This window comes from Solanum pennellii, chromosome 1 (genome assembly GCF_001406875.1).
Source record: "Solanum pennellii chromosome 1, SPENNV200".
In the NCBI taxonomy this organism is placed as follows: Eukaryota; Viridiplantae; Streptophyta; class Magnoliopsida; order Solanales; family Solanaceae; genus Solanum; species Solanum pennellii.
This window is the reverse complement of record NC_028637.1, coordinates 60,538,151-60,556,546: the sequence shown is the minus strand read 5'-3', so window position 1 is coordinate 60,556,546 and position 18,396 is coordinate 60,538,151. Positions and strand designations below refer to the sequence as shown.

The 18,396-nt window shown below is 38.0% G+C and overlaps 1 protein-coding gene across 9 annotated transcripts in view; it reads right to left on the bottom strand.

Moving 5' to 3' along the window:
• LOC107007906 (light-mediated development protein DET1) overlaps window positions 1-18,396 on the bottom strand; it is a 31,361-nt gene that overhangs the window by 2,192 nt on the left and 10,773 nt on the right. For 2 of the 9 annotated variants that reach the window (XR_003576010.1, XR_001455173.2), the window contains exons 10-11: window positions 1,823-2,174; window positions 1,104-1,684 (exon numbers count right to left, since the gene is read on the bottom strand). The exons of 5 other annotated variants lie outside the window; for them this stretch is intronic. The gene's annotated coding sequence lies outside the window, so the exon portion shown is untranslated. Of the gene's footprint in view, window positions 1-6; window positions 745-1,103; window positions 1,685-1,822; window positions 2,175-18,396 lie in introns of those variants that run through there. 2 more of the 9 variants (XR_001455172.2, XR_001455175.2) reach the window with 2 other exon arrangements.

Below are 18,396 nucleotides of genomic sequence, written 5' to 3'. Positions count from 1 at the left end.
TCCCAAGCAGCTGCTTCATCAAACTTCACTTCTCGGCTGAGAATTAGTTTGTCTGATTTCAAACAGAAAATCCTGTAACCTTTGGATGAACTATAGCCCATAAATATGCCTTTATGAGCCTTGTTATCCAGCTTACTCCTTTTTGTTTCTGGAACTCGATAATAACATATACACCCAAAGATTCTGAGATGGTGTATTGATGGTTTGTTCCCACACCAAGCTTCATATGGAGTCATGTCCTGCAAGGCCTAAGTAGGCAATCTGTTCAGCAAATATACAGAGGTATTGACTGCCTCAGCCCAAAACTGATTTGGGATCTTTCTTTCGAGCAAAAGACATCTGGCCATCTCCATTACTATTCTGTTCTTCCTTTCAGACACGCCATTTTGTTGTGGAGTGTATGGTAATGTCAATTGGCGTTCAATACCTGTGCTATTACAAAACTCCACAAATTGAGAAGAAGTGTATTCTCCTCCATTGTCAGACCTTAAAGCCTTAATACTAAGATTACATTGATTTTCTACTAAAGCTTTAAATTGCTTAAAAACATCAGACTTCACTCTTCAGTCTTATGAAATAAACCCAACACATTCTGGTGTAGTCATCAATTAAGAGGAGAAATTATTTGTTACCACTCAGCAAATTTGTTTTCATTGGGCCGCAAACATCCGTATGAATGAGCTGAAGTTTCTGGTTAGCTCTTCGTACTTGATTTGCTTGAAATGGCAATTTTGTTTGCTTTCCCTGTTGGCAAGTTTCAGAAACTTGAGCATTAGAAAGAAATTCAGGCATATTTTCCACTAGCTCTTTTTTTTCCATCTCGACGACGCTTCTCAGATTGAAGTGACCAAACCTTTTGTGCCATAGGTTTATACAAGTTTGTGAAGTAATAGTGTAAGCTTGCTCAGTTATTTTCTCACAATCAACTGAAAACATTCTATTGCTCATCTTGACATAAAATAATTCTACTCCAGAAGGGTCAGAAACAACACATTCACGATTCTTAAAATGCAGAGAATAATTATTTTCAAGCATTTGTCCATCACTCAACAAATTTTGACTCATATCAAGTGTGTACAAAACATCAGAAATTGTTTTGATACCTGATATTGTTGAGATAGACACTGTACCTCTGCCTTTGACTTCTACTGCCTCACCGTTTCCCACTTTTACTTTAGATTTGTAAGTATCATCTAGGAATTTGAACAGTTCAACATTATTGCACAAGTGATGTGTGCAACCACTGTCAAGAAGCCATGAATCAAAGGATTCACTGATTGAAAAGTATGAAACTGCAAATAGTTGCTCTTCATGTGCATCGTCAGCTTCTGCTACTTGTGCTTGCAAAGCACCAAAGGCCTTTGCTCTTAATTTGCAGACCTTGGATACGTGTCTCGTCTGCTTACAGTTGCCACATGTAGCATCGACTCTCCACCAACAATACTTCTCCAGATGTGTATTTCTTTTACAATGTTTGCAAGGAGGGAACTTCTGCTTCACATCTCCACTATTGTTTCCTCCATCATGCTTGCCCTTATTCTTTTGGTGGAATTGTTACTTTCCTTTTTGCTTACAGAGAAAGCTCCTTCAATGAACTTTTCCCGTCTTATAGTCCTCCTTTGCTCTTGTGCTTGAGGAGCACTCATTAGTTCACCTAATAAAAGTTTGCTCAGGTCCTTGGATTCTGCAAGAGAGGAAATCTTAGATTCAAATCTCTTAGGAAGAGTCACAAGAACTTTCTCCACAATTCGTTTATCTGTAAATTCTTCACCAAGAAGTCTAATGTTATTAACAATTAAGGATATTCGATCAGCATACTTACTGATAGTTTCATCCTCCTGCATATTCAAGGACTCAAACTCTCTTTTTAGGTTCAACACTTGCATTTTGACGTGTTCTATCACTGCCTTGATATTCTTCTTTCAACCTATCCCAAGCCTCTTTTGCAGTTTTGCAAGCCATGATTCTGTAAAACACAGTATCTGCCACAGTATTCTGCATAAGCGACTTGGCTTTAGATTTCTTTGCCTTCTCTTCGTTGTTGTATTTGATCTGAGCCAAGGTAGGATTTGCTGGTAGAGCAGCAAATGGTTTATCTTCAGTCACAGTTTCCCAAAGTTCATAGGCTTCCAAAAAAGCTTGCATCTTCACAAAACAGATTTGGTAATTTTCACCTGCGAAAGTGAATGGTGGATTTAAAGGTAGGTTGTTGGATGCCATTTGTGTTGTAAGTTAAAACTTTTTTTTGTCTTGTAAGATCAACTAGAGGCTCTGATGCCATTGTTAGAACAAAAATACTCAAGAAACTTATTTGAAAAAATAAAAATAGAGTGAACTTATGAAATTCCTTGTGTATATTAATCTGTAGAAAGTCTGAATTTATACAAAGAAAAAACATAAACATTAAAACTAAATTAAGAACATGTGCCACTAACTACCATAAAAGGGGGCCACTAACAGCCATAATGGGGCCACTAACTTCAGAAAGTTGAGCAACTAAAGTTGACTAAGTCTAGCTAGAAAATAGGAAGCACTAAATTGAAATAAGTAAAAAAACAGTAAAAATAATAATAAGCTGAAAAAATGCCAATTGTCTAACAAGGACTAGGTTGAGCCGGCTTGGTTGGCTTGTTTTGATCATGCTTGAATATTAAAATTAATCCATTAATCTTAGTCAAGTTAGCAAGATGTTAATTCAATAATTATTATTTACTATTAACAAATATATTTTGCACTCCTTTAAAAAATTCAATGAAATTATTTTTTTATAGACATCATTACTAAAAATATTTTATGGGTAGTGAAAAATGTTATTAATATTTTAAGTTTAAGAACTCAAAAATTAAAGAAAATTAATATTATACAGATTTCTTGAATGTATTGTGATTTTTATTTTTTTTTCTGAATATTCTATTCTATGTTTAATATAAAATTACCTTCATTTAAATTTAAGGTCTAACTAAAACTAATAATACATATATTCAATCACACTTGAATGCAATAACCAAATTATACATATAAATCAATCACACTTGAATGCAATAACCAAATTATACTACGGGGTCATTTTTAAGGATGCATTAGAAAAAAAAAAAAGACATTAGTTTTATGCATTACTAATACCTTCTTTTTTTTGTACATCTTTTTGGTATCATGCGATGTATAACTGATAGATGACGAACAATGGTATTAGCAATGTGAGGATTTTTAGTGCATGCATTAGCATGATTAAAGACACAATTTCCCTTATGTTCCCACGTCCTTCCCACCACATTTGTGGAGGGTGTTTTTGTAAACAAATAACTATTTTCAGATATTATGCAATGCATGTTATTTTAATACACCAAACCAAACCGTGCATAAGAAATAATCTCCGCGTAATGTCAACATAACTAATACCAACATTACTAATACACTCTACTCAGCACGATTCTTGTACACCCTATCAAACGACCCCTAATACTAATTTTTCTTAATTAACCGATATGTTATAAATTTAATATTTTTTAATGACATAGTAGTATATAGAACTAAATATTGAAGAGTTCACACAGGCTAAGCTCGACTGATCAGGTCGGTTGGGCTCGCTAAAGCTCGGTTCAACACCCAATCCTTTGCATCAATGACCCAACTCACTAATGTTTACTGGTCAATAAGGGCACGGTTATCATGGGACGTAACTGAACGCGATCAAGTCAAAAACCATTCATCAGTTGTTTTTCTCTTCCATAGTTTGTTGCATACCCCCTAAACCAAAAAGAACTCTCCTTTCCACAATGGAGAAATGCGTGGATGTGTAAATAGTAATAATATTCATAAAAGGAAAAAGGACCAACCATGATTACCAACTATTCATAGTGCCATAAATAAATAGAACAATTTTACCCTCCATTTGGATTTGATCTCAAATTAAAGAGATTGAGAATCAAAGCAAACTTGAATGACTTTTATTCAAACTTAACATCAATTTAAATACAAGTAAGATATAACTAACTTGACTAATTCTAAGGAACTATTCTAACAACATAATATATAACTAAGTTGACTAAATCTAAGGAACTACTTTAAAAACATAATCTAAATATATACTCTAACGACTTGCTAAAAATTGATAACAAACTAACAAACTAGTGAGTGTCAACACACACCCTCAAGTTAGGTGTGATGCAACAACGCCTAACTTGGATAAACATCGAAGGAAGGGGGCTTGGGCAGCGACTTTGTGAGAGTGTCTGCAATTTGATACCCGGCAAAAAGATATTTGACTACTACTCTACCTGAGTTCACACTGTTGCGGAGGTAGTGAAAGTCTATTGCAATGTGCTTCATCTAAGTGTGGAAGACAGGGTTTCTACTGAGATATGAAACCCCAATATTATCACAAAAAATGCTTGGCGTTTGCAAGACTTGATATCGCATTTCAGTCAACAACCTACAAGTAAGTTCAGAGAGTGCATTCCCTGCCGAACTGTATTTTTCTTCAGTAAAGGAACGAGCAGCTGATTGTTGCTTCTTAGAGGACCAACAGATCAGATTTGGTCCCAAGAAGAGTATGTAACCAGAAGTGGAGATTCTATCACAGGGATCACCTGCCTAGTCAGCATCAGCATAAATATACAGATTACTATCAGAGTGGCTAGAGATTTGCAGACACGACATTGATGATGCCTTGAGGTATCTCAGCACCATTTTTACTGCTTTCCAATGCTCCAAATTTGGGGATTGCATAAATTGTGATAGTTGGTTAACTGCAAAGGAATATCAGGGCGCGTGAATGATAAGTATTGCAATTTACCAATAGTGTGTCGATACAAGGTTGCATCACCAGGAGGTGACCAATCGCCTGCTTTGGGTGGTGAGCTTGAGCACATGGGTGTTGTAACTCCTTTACAGTCGGCCATATCCGCATCTGAGAAAATCTCAAGTACGTATTTGGATTGTGATGAGACAATCCCATTTGGAACATGTTTAACTTCGATCCCAGAAAATAGTTGAGTTCACCAAGGTTCTTTAGGGAGAACTTGTCAGCTAGAGAGTTGATTACATGTGTGACCAAGGTTGGGTAAAGGATATCATTAACATACACTAGAATATACATCATGAAAGTTTCGGATGTGAAAATAAACAGAGAAGCATCTGATTCAGACTTAACAAAACCAATTGTAGTCAAGTGAGATTTGAGAGCTTCATGTCAAGCACGAGGAGCTTGTTTCAGGCCGTAAATGGTCTTTTTGAGACGGCAGACATGATTGGAAAAATCAGGGTTGACATAGCCTTTCGACTGCACCATGAATACTTTCTCCTATAATTTACCTTGCAAAGATGCATTATTCACAGCAAGTTGCTGAACTTTCCAGTTATTTGAATTGCAATAGAAAGAACAATTCTGATGGTGGTTGGTTTGACAACCAGATTGAAAGTTTCATGAAAATCCAATTTTGGACATTGTGTGAAACCTTTTGCGACTAATCACGCCTTGTACCTATCAATACAATCATCAGCCTTTTTTAATACGAAATAACCACTTACAATTAACAACATTGTTTATCAGGTTCCTAGGTACTAGTTCCCAAGTTTGGATTCTCATTAAGGCTTCGTATTCCAGATCCATTGCATTCTTCCATTCAATGTACTTAACAGCTTGCATAAAGGTATTTGGAGTGGGAGAAAGAAGCTGAATTTTTTCTTTGGTGTGAAGATATTATTTTTGGACCTTGTGACAACACCGAATGGTAGAGGGGGCATAATTGCTGGTGGATTCGGTGGATGTTGGTTGTGTGATGGGCGATGAGAATCGAGTAATGGGTGAGAGTTGTGGGCTGCTTCATTAAGTAGTGAAGGAGGTTGAGTAGAGATAGGAATCATACATGATGAAGTGGAGACTGCTGGTTGTTGCCTTTCAATTCTGGACTCTGGAGTGTTTGAATGAGAGGGAATTGTTAAGGTGATAGGAATAGGAGGTGGAAGAGTTGGAACTAGATTGGAGTCCAAAGTTAATTGGACTACCGGCTGAGTATCCTTACAGACTAGGGACTCTATGATTTCCCATTGTAACTTGGAAAACTTATTTTGCAAGATTGAGAACATTTGAGTGAAAGGAAAAATGTCTTCACAAAATTGAACATCACGACTGACGAAAATTTTTTAGTGCACTGGACCAAAGCAGAGGTGTGCATGATGAACAATAGAAAATCCTAAGTAGACACACGATATAGATCTAGGCTGAAACTTATTTTGTGTATATGGCTTAATCCATGGATAACAAAGACAACCAAAAATTTTCAGTGAAGAGTATTTTGGTGGTTCGCCAAATAATTTCTTATACGGAGAATCATTATTCAGGCCAGGTGTAGGGAGTCTATTTATGAGATAGATTGCATGATGACAGGCAAAGGACCACAATTCAGATGGTAGTGAGGCTTCATTGAGAAGAGTTTGAGCCGTTTTGACAATGTGACTATGTCGTCGCTCATTATTCATGTCAGATGTAGGGAGTCTATTTATGAGATAGATTGCATGATGACAGGCAAGGGACAACAATTCAGAGGGTAGTGAGGCTTCATTGATTAAACCTAAGATTTCTAGAACATTGATAGAATTTCATGAATTTATTATATATATGTTCAAAATCAGATTATCATGTTATTACTCAGATTATTGCATGAATTTCAAAACTTTGTATTTCTTTAATTCTTGAATTAGACATGCTAGGTCAGATATTTCAGTTATGCAGTTATACATGCTTCAGTTTTTAATGCATCATTATCAGTTTAAATGTTGCATTCCCAGTTTGCATGTTCACTTTTGAGTTATCCAGTATTTACAGAAATTCAAACATAATCAGTTAACTACATAAATTAATGGGAGTAGCATAATACTGAGTTGGACTAGAGTGCAGCGTACCCAATTAGTCCCAGAACTACTAGCTAATTAGGTTGTAAGTCCCCTCTGTGGGCATCATCACGCCAGCATGCCTTTATACCTTTGGCAGTATATATGCTCCTCTCGATGGGGCGTAGACATCAGACTCCACATTTAGCTCATGTGATTTTATTATCGGTATACTCAGTATTTAATTTCAGCATGTGATAAATTGGTCATTGCATTCAGTTAGCTCAGAAATTTAGTATATCATGTTCAGATTATTATACTTGCTTTTGTGCTTGTTCAATTATGTTTTATTTCAGCTTTATTCTATCATACATGCTCACGCATACGTGCGCTACATCTTCTCGTGATCTATGTTCAGGTTCTCAGCATCCAGATCACGCATAGATCGATTTTCGATCTCCAGTTCAGCAGATTCAGTGGTGAGTCCTCATTCTCCGAGGACAACAGTCATGAGTTTCATTTCAGTCTTTGGTCATTTAGTTTCAGTTTTTGCTAGATTTAACTGGGCTTGTCCAGTATTTCTAGTCTAGTTTAGAGGCTTATTTCAGACATAGTTAGTTTCAGCTTAGTGTTGAGTTAGCAACTTCATTGTATTAAACTCATCAGTCTTCATATTATATCAGTTTTAGCATATTTCTTTTCATTATAAATTATAATTTAGCTTCCTCATCAGTTTGTTATCTTTAGTATGCTCATGATCATGCCAGCAGGGTTAGCTTGGGATCACTCTAGGATCTGTGTCCGCGTCTCGTGGGTACTTGAGGCATGACAAAACTTGGTAACAGAGCAATAGGTTGAAGTGTCCTAGAATGTAAGTCGCACTAAGTAGAGTCCTTTTCATGGGTATGAAGTGCACCACATCTAATGAGAGGGAGACTGAAGTGTTTTAGGAAAACTTCACTTGTTGTTACTCTTATCGTGCATAAGGTATGAACTTATTCCATTCTAACTTGACGTTCTACGTTTCAGATCATGCCTCCTCGTAGAGTAACGCTAGGAATGCCATAGGAATGCAAACGCAGCTCCTCCAGTCCCAGATCAAGAAGTCTCCAATGCGAGTTCAAGAATATCATATAGATGTTGGCTCAGAGTCTGACAACCTAAACAATCTGGTTCATGCTCCTGTGAATGAAAAGGGTGGATCAACAGCAGCAAGGGTCCGTGACTTTGTTAGGATGAATCCGCCAGAGTTCTTAAGATCACAGACTAATAAGGATCCTCAGAATTTCTTGGATGAGATCAAGAAGATCTTTGAGGTAATGCAAGTCACTGGGAATGATCGGGTTGAGTTGGCATCATACCAGTTTAAGGATGTTGTTCATATCTGGTACACTCAGTGGAAGGGAAATAGGGGTGCAAATGCAGCTCCTATCACTTGGGATTGCTTTAGTGAGACTTTTCTCGACAGGTTTTTCCCAATAGAGTTGAGAGAGACAAAGGCTCAGTAATTCATGAAGTTGAGGTAGGGTAACATAATAGTCCAAGAGTATGGGCTGAAGTTTAACCAAGTCTCCAGGTATGCTCCTCACATGGTTGCTGACTCCAGGGCTCGGATGAACAAGTTCTTGTATGGAGTGTCGGATTTGGTGAAAACTAAGTGCAGAAATGCTATGTTACTTGGAGATATGAACATCTCTAGGCTTATGACTCATGTTCGAAAGGTTGAGGGTGATAAGCTTAGGGAACAAGCTAAGGAGAATAAAAAGGCTAGGACTGAGAACTATGACTATTCTCAACAGAAATCGGGAGGTGGAAGTCACTCACAGAGTCCACAGAAGTTTTCAGCTCCAGCCCCTTCATCAACTAGTGTTCCATCCTCCAAGAACAGGTATGACCAGAAGGGTAGAGCACCAGGCTCTAAGTCTCAGGGAAGTGTTTCAGGCATCAAGACTTACCCCACTTGCCCTAAGTGTGGTAAGAACCATCTAGGCGAGTGCCTTGCAAGAAATGAAGGGTGTTTTGGGTGTGGTCAGTCTAGTCACAGTTTGAGGGATTGTCCTTCTAAATAGGGTCAAGGAGGTGGTAATGGAAAAGCTCAGTCTACCACTTCAACAGCACCAGCAAGTCACCCAACTCAGCAGGGTAACTCATCTGGTACAGGTGACATTCAGCGCCAGAACAGGTTGTATGCTCTTCAGGCTCGCCAGGATCAGGAAGGTTCTCCTAATGTAGTCACTAGTACGTTACGAGTCTTTGACATTGATGTTTATGCATTGTTAGATCCAGGGGCTACTCTTTCTTTTGTAACTCCTTACATAGCAGTCCAATTCAGTGTTAGTCCAAAAACTCACTCGAAACCTTTCTTAGTCTCTACTCCAGTCGGTGACCTAGTTATAGCTAGAGGGGTATACAGAAATTGCCCTGTCACAGTATCTCAAAAAGTCACATCAGCAAATATTGTAGAGTTAGAAATGGTAGACTTCGATGTCATTCTAGGCATGGATTGGTTACATTCCTATTATGCCTCAGTCGATTGTAGAACTAGAATTGTCCGTTTTCAGTTTCCAAACGAACTAATCTTAGAATGGAAGCGTAGTAGCTTAGCGCCTATGGGTCAATTTATTTCTTACCTTAAGGCCAGAAAGATGATCTCTAAGGGTTATCTCTATCATCCAGTTCGGGTTAAGGATTTTAGCTCTGAAACCCAACTCTTGAGTCACTTCCAGTAGTTTGTGAGTTTCCAGAAGTGTTTTCAAAAGATCTTCCCGGAATCCCTCCCGAAAGGGAAATCGACTTTGGAATTGATCTCCTTCCAGATACCCAGCCTATTTATATTCCTCCTTACAAAATGGATCCAAATTAGCTTAAGGAATTGAAAGAGCAGTTCAAAGACCTTCTAGATAAGGGCTTCATCAGACCTAGTATTTTACCATGGGGTGCACCAGTGTTGTTCGTAAAGAAAAAAGATGGTTTTCTCAGAATGTGCATTGACTATAGACAATTGCACAAGGTCACAATCAAGAATAAGTATCCCATTCCCAGGATAGATGACTTGTTTGACCAACTTCAAGGTGCTAGCCACTTCTCAAAGATAGACCTCAGATTGGGTTATCATCAGCTAAGAGTTAGAGAGAGTGACATTCCGAAAATAGCCTTCAAAACTCGGTATGGTCATTATGAATTTGTAGTTATGTTATTTGGACTAACTAATGCTCCTGCAGCTTTCATGGATTTGATGAACAGTGTTCAAACAGTATTTGGACTTGTTCGTTATCGTCTTTATATCTTCATATACTCTAGGAGCGAGGAAGAACATGCAAGTCATTTGAGAGTTGTTCTGCAGACACTCAAAGATCGCTTGTTATTCGCTAAGTTTAGTAAATGTGAGTTTTGGGTGCAATCCGTTGCTTTCCTTGGTCACCATTGTATCTAGCGATGGAATCCGAGTGGATTCACAAAAGATAGAAGGAGTGAAACAATGGCCCAGACCTACCTCTGCTACATATATCAGAAGTTTCTTAGGTCTAGCGAGTTATTACAGAAGGTTCGTGGAAGGATTTTCATCCATAGTCTCATCATTGACTAGGTTGACTCACAAGATGGTCAAGTTCCAATGGTCAGATGATTGACTACAACTCCTGTCTTGACTCTACCAGAGGGTTCAAATGGATACGTGATCTATTGCGATGCATCCAGAGTTGGCCTTGGTTGTGTGTTGATGCAACGAGATAAGGTTATAGTTTATGCTTCTAGACAACTTAAGGTGCATGAGAAGCACTATCCAACTCATGACCTCGAGCTTGCAGCAGTGGTGTTTGCACTCAAGATCTGGAGACACTACTTGTATAATTCATGTAGATGTGGTCACTGACCATAAGAGCCTTCAGTATGTGTTCACCCAGAAGGAGTTGAATCTTCGCCAGAGGAAATGGCGTGAGTTCCTTAAGGATTATGATATAATTGTGCATTACCATCCTGGTAAGGCGAATGTAGTAGCAGATGCTCTTAGTAGACTATCTATGGGTAGTGTAGCCCATGTTAAGGAAGAATTGAAGGAGCTAGTGAAGGATGTTCAAAATGGGGCAGAATCTTCTTTGGTAGTAGTGGAGGTTAAGGAAAAGCAAGACATTGATCCAATCTTGCTTGAACTTAAAGGTGCAGTCCACAATCAGAGAGTGGGGGTTTTCTCCCAAGGGGGGATGGTGTACTTCGCTACCAGGGTAGATTGTGTGTTCCTGATGTGGGGGAGTTGAGAAAGCATATCCTTGCAAAAGCCCATAACTCCAGATATTCTATTCATCCAGGTGCCACTAAGATGTACCACGATGTGCGGGAAATCTATTGGTGGAATGGCATGAAGAGGGATATAGCAGATTTTGTGAGTAAGTAATCCAATTGCCAACAAGTCAAGGTAGCACATCAGAAACCAGGGGGTATGACTCAAGAGCTCGATATTCCTATTTGGAAGTGGGATGTGATCAATATGGACTTCATCACAAAATTACCACGTACTCGCAGACATCATGACTCAATTTGGGTGATAGTTGATAGGATGACTAAGTCTTCTCGCTTTTTGGCGGTCAAGACTACAGATTTGGCAGAAGACATTGTGAGATTACATGGGGTTCCTTTGTCTATCATCTCAGATAGAGGTCCTCAATTTACCTCTCATTTCTGGAAGTCATTTCAGAAGGGTCTTGCTACTCAAGTTAACCTTAGCACAACATTTCATTCGCAGACGGATGGACAGGTAGAGCATACCATTCAGACCCTAGAGAATATGTTGAGGGCTTGTGTGATCGATTTCAAAGGGAGTTGGGATGATCACCTTCCTCTTATTGAGTTCGCCTACAACAATAGCTACCATTCCAGCATTCAGATGGCCCCTTATGAGGCTTTATATGGGCGTAGATGATGTAGATCTCCTGTTGGTTGGTCTGAAGTAGGAAAAACAGCTTTGATAGGGTCAGATTCAGTCCTTTATGCTATGGAGAAAGTGCAACTCATTAGAGATAGACTTAAGACAGCCCAAAGTTGTCAGAAATCTTATGCAAATGTAAGGAGAAGGGAACTAGAATTCCAAGTTGATAATTGGATTTTTCTGAAAGTCTCACCTATGAAAAAGATTTGGAAAGAAAGGGAAACTCAGTCCAAGATATGTAGGCCCTTACAAGATCTTGAAAAGGGTTGACAATGTGGCATATGAGTTAGAGTTGCCAGCAAAATTAGCGGCAGTGCGTCCGGTGTTCCGCATCTCACTCTTGAAGAAATGCGTGGGTGATCCAGCCTCTATAGTGCCATTAGAGAGTATGGTGGTGAAAGATAACGATGTACCAGTTGAGTTTTTCACTGTCAGGTTAAAAGATTGAGAAACAAAGAAGTCGCTTCAGTCAAGGTTTTGTGGAGGTGTCAGTTCGTAGAGGAAGCTACTTGGGAAGCAGAAGCAGCCATGAAAGCCAAGTATCCTCACCTCTTTCCTTCCGATTCAACTCCAGCTTGAGGTAATAGTTCCTCCTCAGTTTTCCAGTCATTCATGCGTGAATTCAGTCTTTTTATCATGTTCCCTTAGTTTGTACTTGCATTTTCAACGTATTTGCATGTTCTCGGAACTAAATTCAGTTAGAAACTCAATCCTCAGTGTTTAGTAGTAGGGTTTGCAGCTCTCTCCCTCTATTCCAGCTAGTTTAGTCTTCATTCGAGGACGAATGTTCCCAAGGGAGAGATAATTAACACCCCGTATCCAAAACAGACCAAAAACCAGCTTTACAGAAAAATTTGCAGGTGCAACCAACGGGGCCATTAACAGACCGTAGACTGACCCACAGTCCGTCCTGCACATCGATCAATGGGGTCAAAAAAACCCCAAAATCTCAGCCCAGGAAAATTTGGTTAAGTCATGATCGACGGATGGACCTACGGTCCGTAGTTCATGACCGTCGATCGACACCCCATTCACCCACTCTCTGAAAAGAGCCACGGATGACCAGCACTGTCCGTAGGTGGACCCAAGGTCCGTAGGTGGGAAGTAGCCGTTGGATCAACTTCAAATGGTCATAACTCTTAGCACATAATGAATTAGGTGTCCTATGACCTACCCACAAATAGATAATTGAATTAGCTTTCCATAGCCACCGACCTTGCTAAAATCAGACCTCTGAGTAAAAAGTTATGCCCATTTTAGTAAAGGCATGTCGAACAGACCCAACCTACAGACCGTCGATGGAACGACGGACCGTCAGTCTTGATCGTCGTTTGGTCCGACAGCAATTAAGTCAAGGGTCTTTTGGTCTTTTCCCACTTCGTTTAAACCCTAAGATACATCGTTTTGACCCTACATCATCAGATTTTAGTCAGTTTAAGCCTAGAAACATAACAAGAACTTACCAAGTCAAAATCATAAATCAAAAGTTAGAGAATTATAAGCAAGAGAGGAGAAAAATCTCAAGAACCCTAGTTCAAAAACGCAAGAAGTTTCTAGCAGTTCCAACCCCGAAACCTAAGTGTTTTTCTGTGAATTTCATCACCAGGTATGTGGGATTTCACTAATGTGTTCATTTCACCCATTGGGTCCCTAGTTTTCAGTCAGTTCTTGATTCTCTTGTCATGATTAAACCTAGGGTTTCTAGAACTTTGATAGAACTTCACGAATTTATTAAATATATGTTCCAAATCAGACATAATCATGTTATTACTCAGATTATCTCATGAATTTCAGAATCCTCACTTCGTATTTCTTTAGTTCTTGAATTACACATGCTAGGTCAGATATTTCAGTTATGCATATATGCTTCAGTTTTTAATGTATCATTATCAGTTTAAATGTTGCATTTCCAATTTGCATGTTCAGTTTTGAGCTATCCACTATTTACAGAAATTCAGACATAATCAGTTAACTACATAAATCAATGAGTAGCATAATACCGAGTTGGACTAGGGTTCAGCGTACCCAATTAGTCCCAGAACTACTAGCCAAGTAGGTTGTAAGTCCTCTCTTTGGGCATCAGTTTATTGATCACACCCGCATGCCTTTATACCTCTGCAGTATATATTGGGTCCTATCGATGGGGCGTATACATCGGACTCCACATTTAGCTCATGTGATTTTATTATCGGTTATTAGTAGCTCCAACAGTTCAGTCAGACTCTTGCATTGACCATTTATCTAAATACTCAGTATTCAGTTTCAGCATGTTATAAATTGGTCATTGCATTCAATTAGCTCAGAACTTAGTATATCATGTTCAAATTATTATACTTGCTTTTGTGCTTGTTCAGTTATGTTTTATTTAAGCTTTATTCTGTACTACATGCTCAGTACCTTTCGAGTATTGATGCATACGTACGCTACATCTTCTCGTGATGTAGGTTCAGGTTCTCAGCATCCAGATCATGCATAGATCAATTTCTGATCTCCAGTTCAGCAGATTCAGTGGTGAGTCCTCATTCTTCGAGGACAACAGTCATGAGTTTCATTTCAGTCATTGGTCATTTAGTTTCAGTTTTTGCTAGATTTAGCTGGGGCTTGTCCCAGTATTTTTAGTCCAGTTTAGAGGCTTATTTTAGACACAGTTAGTTTCAGCGTAGTGTTAAGTTAGTAACTTCAATGTATTAAACTCATCAATCTTCATATTATATCAGTTTTAGCATATGGGTATTGCCCATCTTTCATTATAAATTATGATTTAGCTTCTGCGTCAAATGGGCGGATTGGGTTGAAATTGAAAATATTATAATGGGTTGAGTAGAAATCAGGTTAGGTCTTGACCCGCCCAAATTTACTTTGGGCTCAAATGGACCAAAAAACGGGTTGGGTCTTGACTCGCCCAATTTGACCCGATTAATTTCAATAATTTAACATATAGATAATTAACTTTTATAATCACAATTTGAATTTTCGCTCAAGAATTTTTTGTTAAAAAAGTAACAAATGGATAGATAAATCCCAAAAGATGTTGAATAGATAACAATTTATACCTTTAATATAGAAAAATACCTAAATAAAAAAATTTAAAACGGGTTGAAATTGGAGATTCAATTGGGCTCAATTGAGAATTCCCCTCAAATGGGTTAAGCTTGAACGGGTTGAGATTGAACCCAATTCATAATTATCTTGAGCCCAACCCTTAAAATTCTGGGCGAGTTGGGCGGGTTATATATGTTTGGGTTCATTTTTGACACCCCTACTCATGATCATGCCAGCAGGGTTACTTGGGATTACTTGTGGTCATAGGTTCCGTGTTCGCGTCTCGGGAGTATCTCGAGGCGTGACAAAACGCCTGTCGTGGGGTTGTGGTCTTGAAGACTGACTGGGGAAGCGACGATTATTCTTCTGATGTTTGGGTTGGAAGTTGGTCTTTTGTGCAATTGCAGCCACGATGATGGAGGATGACCTGTCAATATCTTGATGTTTGAGGAAGAGTTCAGGGTCCGTGAATTTCTGGAATAGCTCCTCAAAGCTTAAGGATGTGACGCGCGCTCTTATAGCAACAGTGATTTCACGGTACTCATTACCTAGGCCACTCAAAATCTTGACTGCTAGTTCATCATCAGCCACCGGAGAACCTGCTACTTTGAGAGCATCAGCAATCGATCTGATCTCCTGTAGGTAAGTAGCAATCGTCTTGGAGGCCATTTTAATGATTTGCAACTGATCTCGCAAGCTGAAGATGCGAGTGTGACTCTTATTGGCATAAGATGTATGAAGGAGATCCCAAGCTATTTTTGCCGAAGAGGCAGCTGCAACAGTGAGAGCAATGGTGGGTTCAACGGATGCCATCATTGCCTATTGAATTAGTTGGTCTTGGCAAAACCACCTCATATTCAGGATTGGAGATGGTACTATCAGTTTGTGTGATAGTGGTCGACGGAGCAGATTTGGTACTTTGGCACCAGTGAGATGCCCAAGGAGCTTGTGTCCATTGAGTAGCATCATCTCGCTTTCCAGGTGGCAAAGTTGAGGTTACCTTGCAGTTTGATAGGTAATTGGGAAGCTGGATTGCACTGTACCACATGAGTGGTAGTCGGAAGTGCAGCAGCACTTTCAGTGGTGATAGCTGGAATAACCATGTTTGGACGCAAAAAGGGGGAAAAAAATTGGATCGAACTCGTGAGAGTTTTAGAGGGCCTCTGATACCATAAAGAGATTGAGAATCAAAGCTAACTTGAATGACGTTTATTCAAACAAAGCATCAACTTAAATACAAGTAAGATGTAACTAACTTGACTAATTCTTAGGAACTATTCTAACAACTTAATATATAAATAAGTTGACTAAATCTAAGGAACTACTTTAACAACTTAATATAAATCTACTCTAACAACTTGATAAGAATTGATAACAAACTAACAAACTAGTGAGGATGTCAAGACAAATATGCTTTTAATGTTAAAGAAAATACTCAAATTTGCCTCTCCAAACTAATGAATTCACATTTTTTCAATCAACCATTTCATTGAAGTCAACGGTTTATTTGACTTCTATTTTCTAGAATGACGAGAGGAAGAACAAGAGTCGACGAAAAGAAAAAAGAATATGTAGAAGTTATATTTTCTTAAGAAAATACACATAAAAAAGGGATGAGCAATATTTCCCTAATCATTCCTTTTTGCTCAACCGATGACTAATAATTGTCTCTTTGAAGATCATTACTTCTGTGTCACAATTGCGATCATACGCCTAAGTTTAGTTCAACAAATATAAAATTGATATATTTACCAATTTTTTTCTTTTTTGACATGACAAATTTGCAATTTCTTTAGCACGATCAAAAACTTTTGTGAAGTGTATATAACAACTCCTTCGAATTTCTTCATTTACTTTAAGTTATATATCACATCTTTAAGAATTTTCAATTCGATATTGGGAAATTGAAGATTATTTATTCTCTCATTAAAATCTCCGATTTGCTGAATGTGTTGAATTTTTAATTTGTTAAACATCATGAGGGTAAAGATTTTTTTAATGCGAGGAAGACAGAATCATGATGAGAAATTAGATCTATCCCAACTTTTTACGGTTTGTATAATTTCTTTGAGCAATTGTCTTTACAAGAACATTTAAGCATTAAGATTATTATCTTTCAAGGTAGCACTCTCTTTTTTAATAAATATAATATTATTTTTTGTTAACTTGGACTTAAATATAATATGTTTTAAAAACAAAATATTTAAGGTCTGTTAATTTTGATAGGCAAATTGGAGCAAGTTCATCCGCAATAAGGGGCAATTTTAGGACCAAATTTATACGGACAGCAAATTAGTTCTTTTTCCAATAGTTGAGGAGCAAATCTGAGTCAGTTCACCAATTATAAGGGCAAGGGCATATTAAGGATCAAATTCAAATGGAGGGCAAAATCTATTTTCCATAGTTGAGCACTTTTGGCTTTTGGCCTTTTTTCCTTCATAAAATAAAAAGATTTTTTTCCTTGATAGAGGGAATGATCAAATTGACTGAGCATATTAAACAACAAACCCAAAAGTTTCTTTCTGTATAGAGGAAATGGGTAATAATGAAGAGAAATTCATACAAAACCAAATTAAAGGGTCAAGAGGGAACTATACCCACCAAATCTAAAGAAAATTCTCTTCATAGGGAAGTGTGTTGGAGGTGCTACGAAGCAAAAAGCTGCACTTTCCAACATATGGAGAAAGCATTATAAGCGTTAAGTGAGAACTCACTCAACAACCTAATGAGAAACATTTTCTTTTCTTTTCCTTTTTTTTTATAGAGGCATGAAAAGTGAAGAAATACGTGCCAAACTAAACCAAAGAGGACTATTACTTACACATTGTTGTGTGTAAAACTGTAAAGAGAATTTAAAGGAGGGGGCGGGGGGAGAAGATAAATATACCGACCAAACAAAACAAAAAACTTTAATTTTCTTAAAGAGCACAGCTTGTTTTCTTCCCTTTACACAGAGAACGTATGTGGAAGTAAGGTGCCAAATGGTTGGATTGGATCGGATTTGGATGGATTGAGCAAAAATGGTTTGGGTTACAATCCACCCAAATAGGATATGGGTAAATACGGATTTGGTCAAATATGGTTTAGGTAAATCTCCTCCCCCCTCCACCAACTAATGCCCAAATTGTTTTGTTTTCCAAAAACAAAAAAAAATATGTTTTTTCAAAAAAAAAAAAAATATGTTTTTTCAAAAAAAAAAAAATTACCCCCCCCCCTCCACATTCCACCAACCTACCCCTATTTTTTTTTGTTTTCCAAAAACTAAAAGAAAAATTACCCTTTTCCCCCACCTTCAACCAACTGACCCCTACATTTTTGTTTTTCTTTTTTTTTTTTGAGAAGGTACATTTTTTTTGTTTTTCCAGAAACAGAAAAACAAAAAAAATTTACCCTCCACCCACCAACCTACCCTTAATTTCCAAAAAGAAAAAAAATCCATTTTATCAAAGAAAAAAAAATCTATTTTTTCAAAGAAAAGAATTCTATTTTTTCAAAAAAAAAAAATACCCTAAAACTCTAAGCCCTTAACCTAAAATTTGGTTTTGTGTTTTTGAAAAAAAATGGGCAATCCTTACACCCCCACCCCCATCTGCCCCCACCCA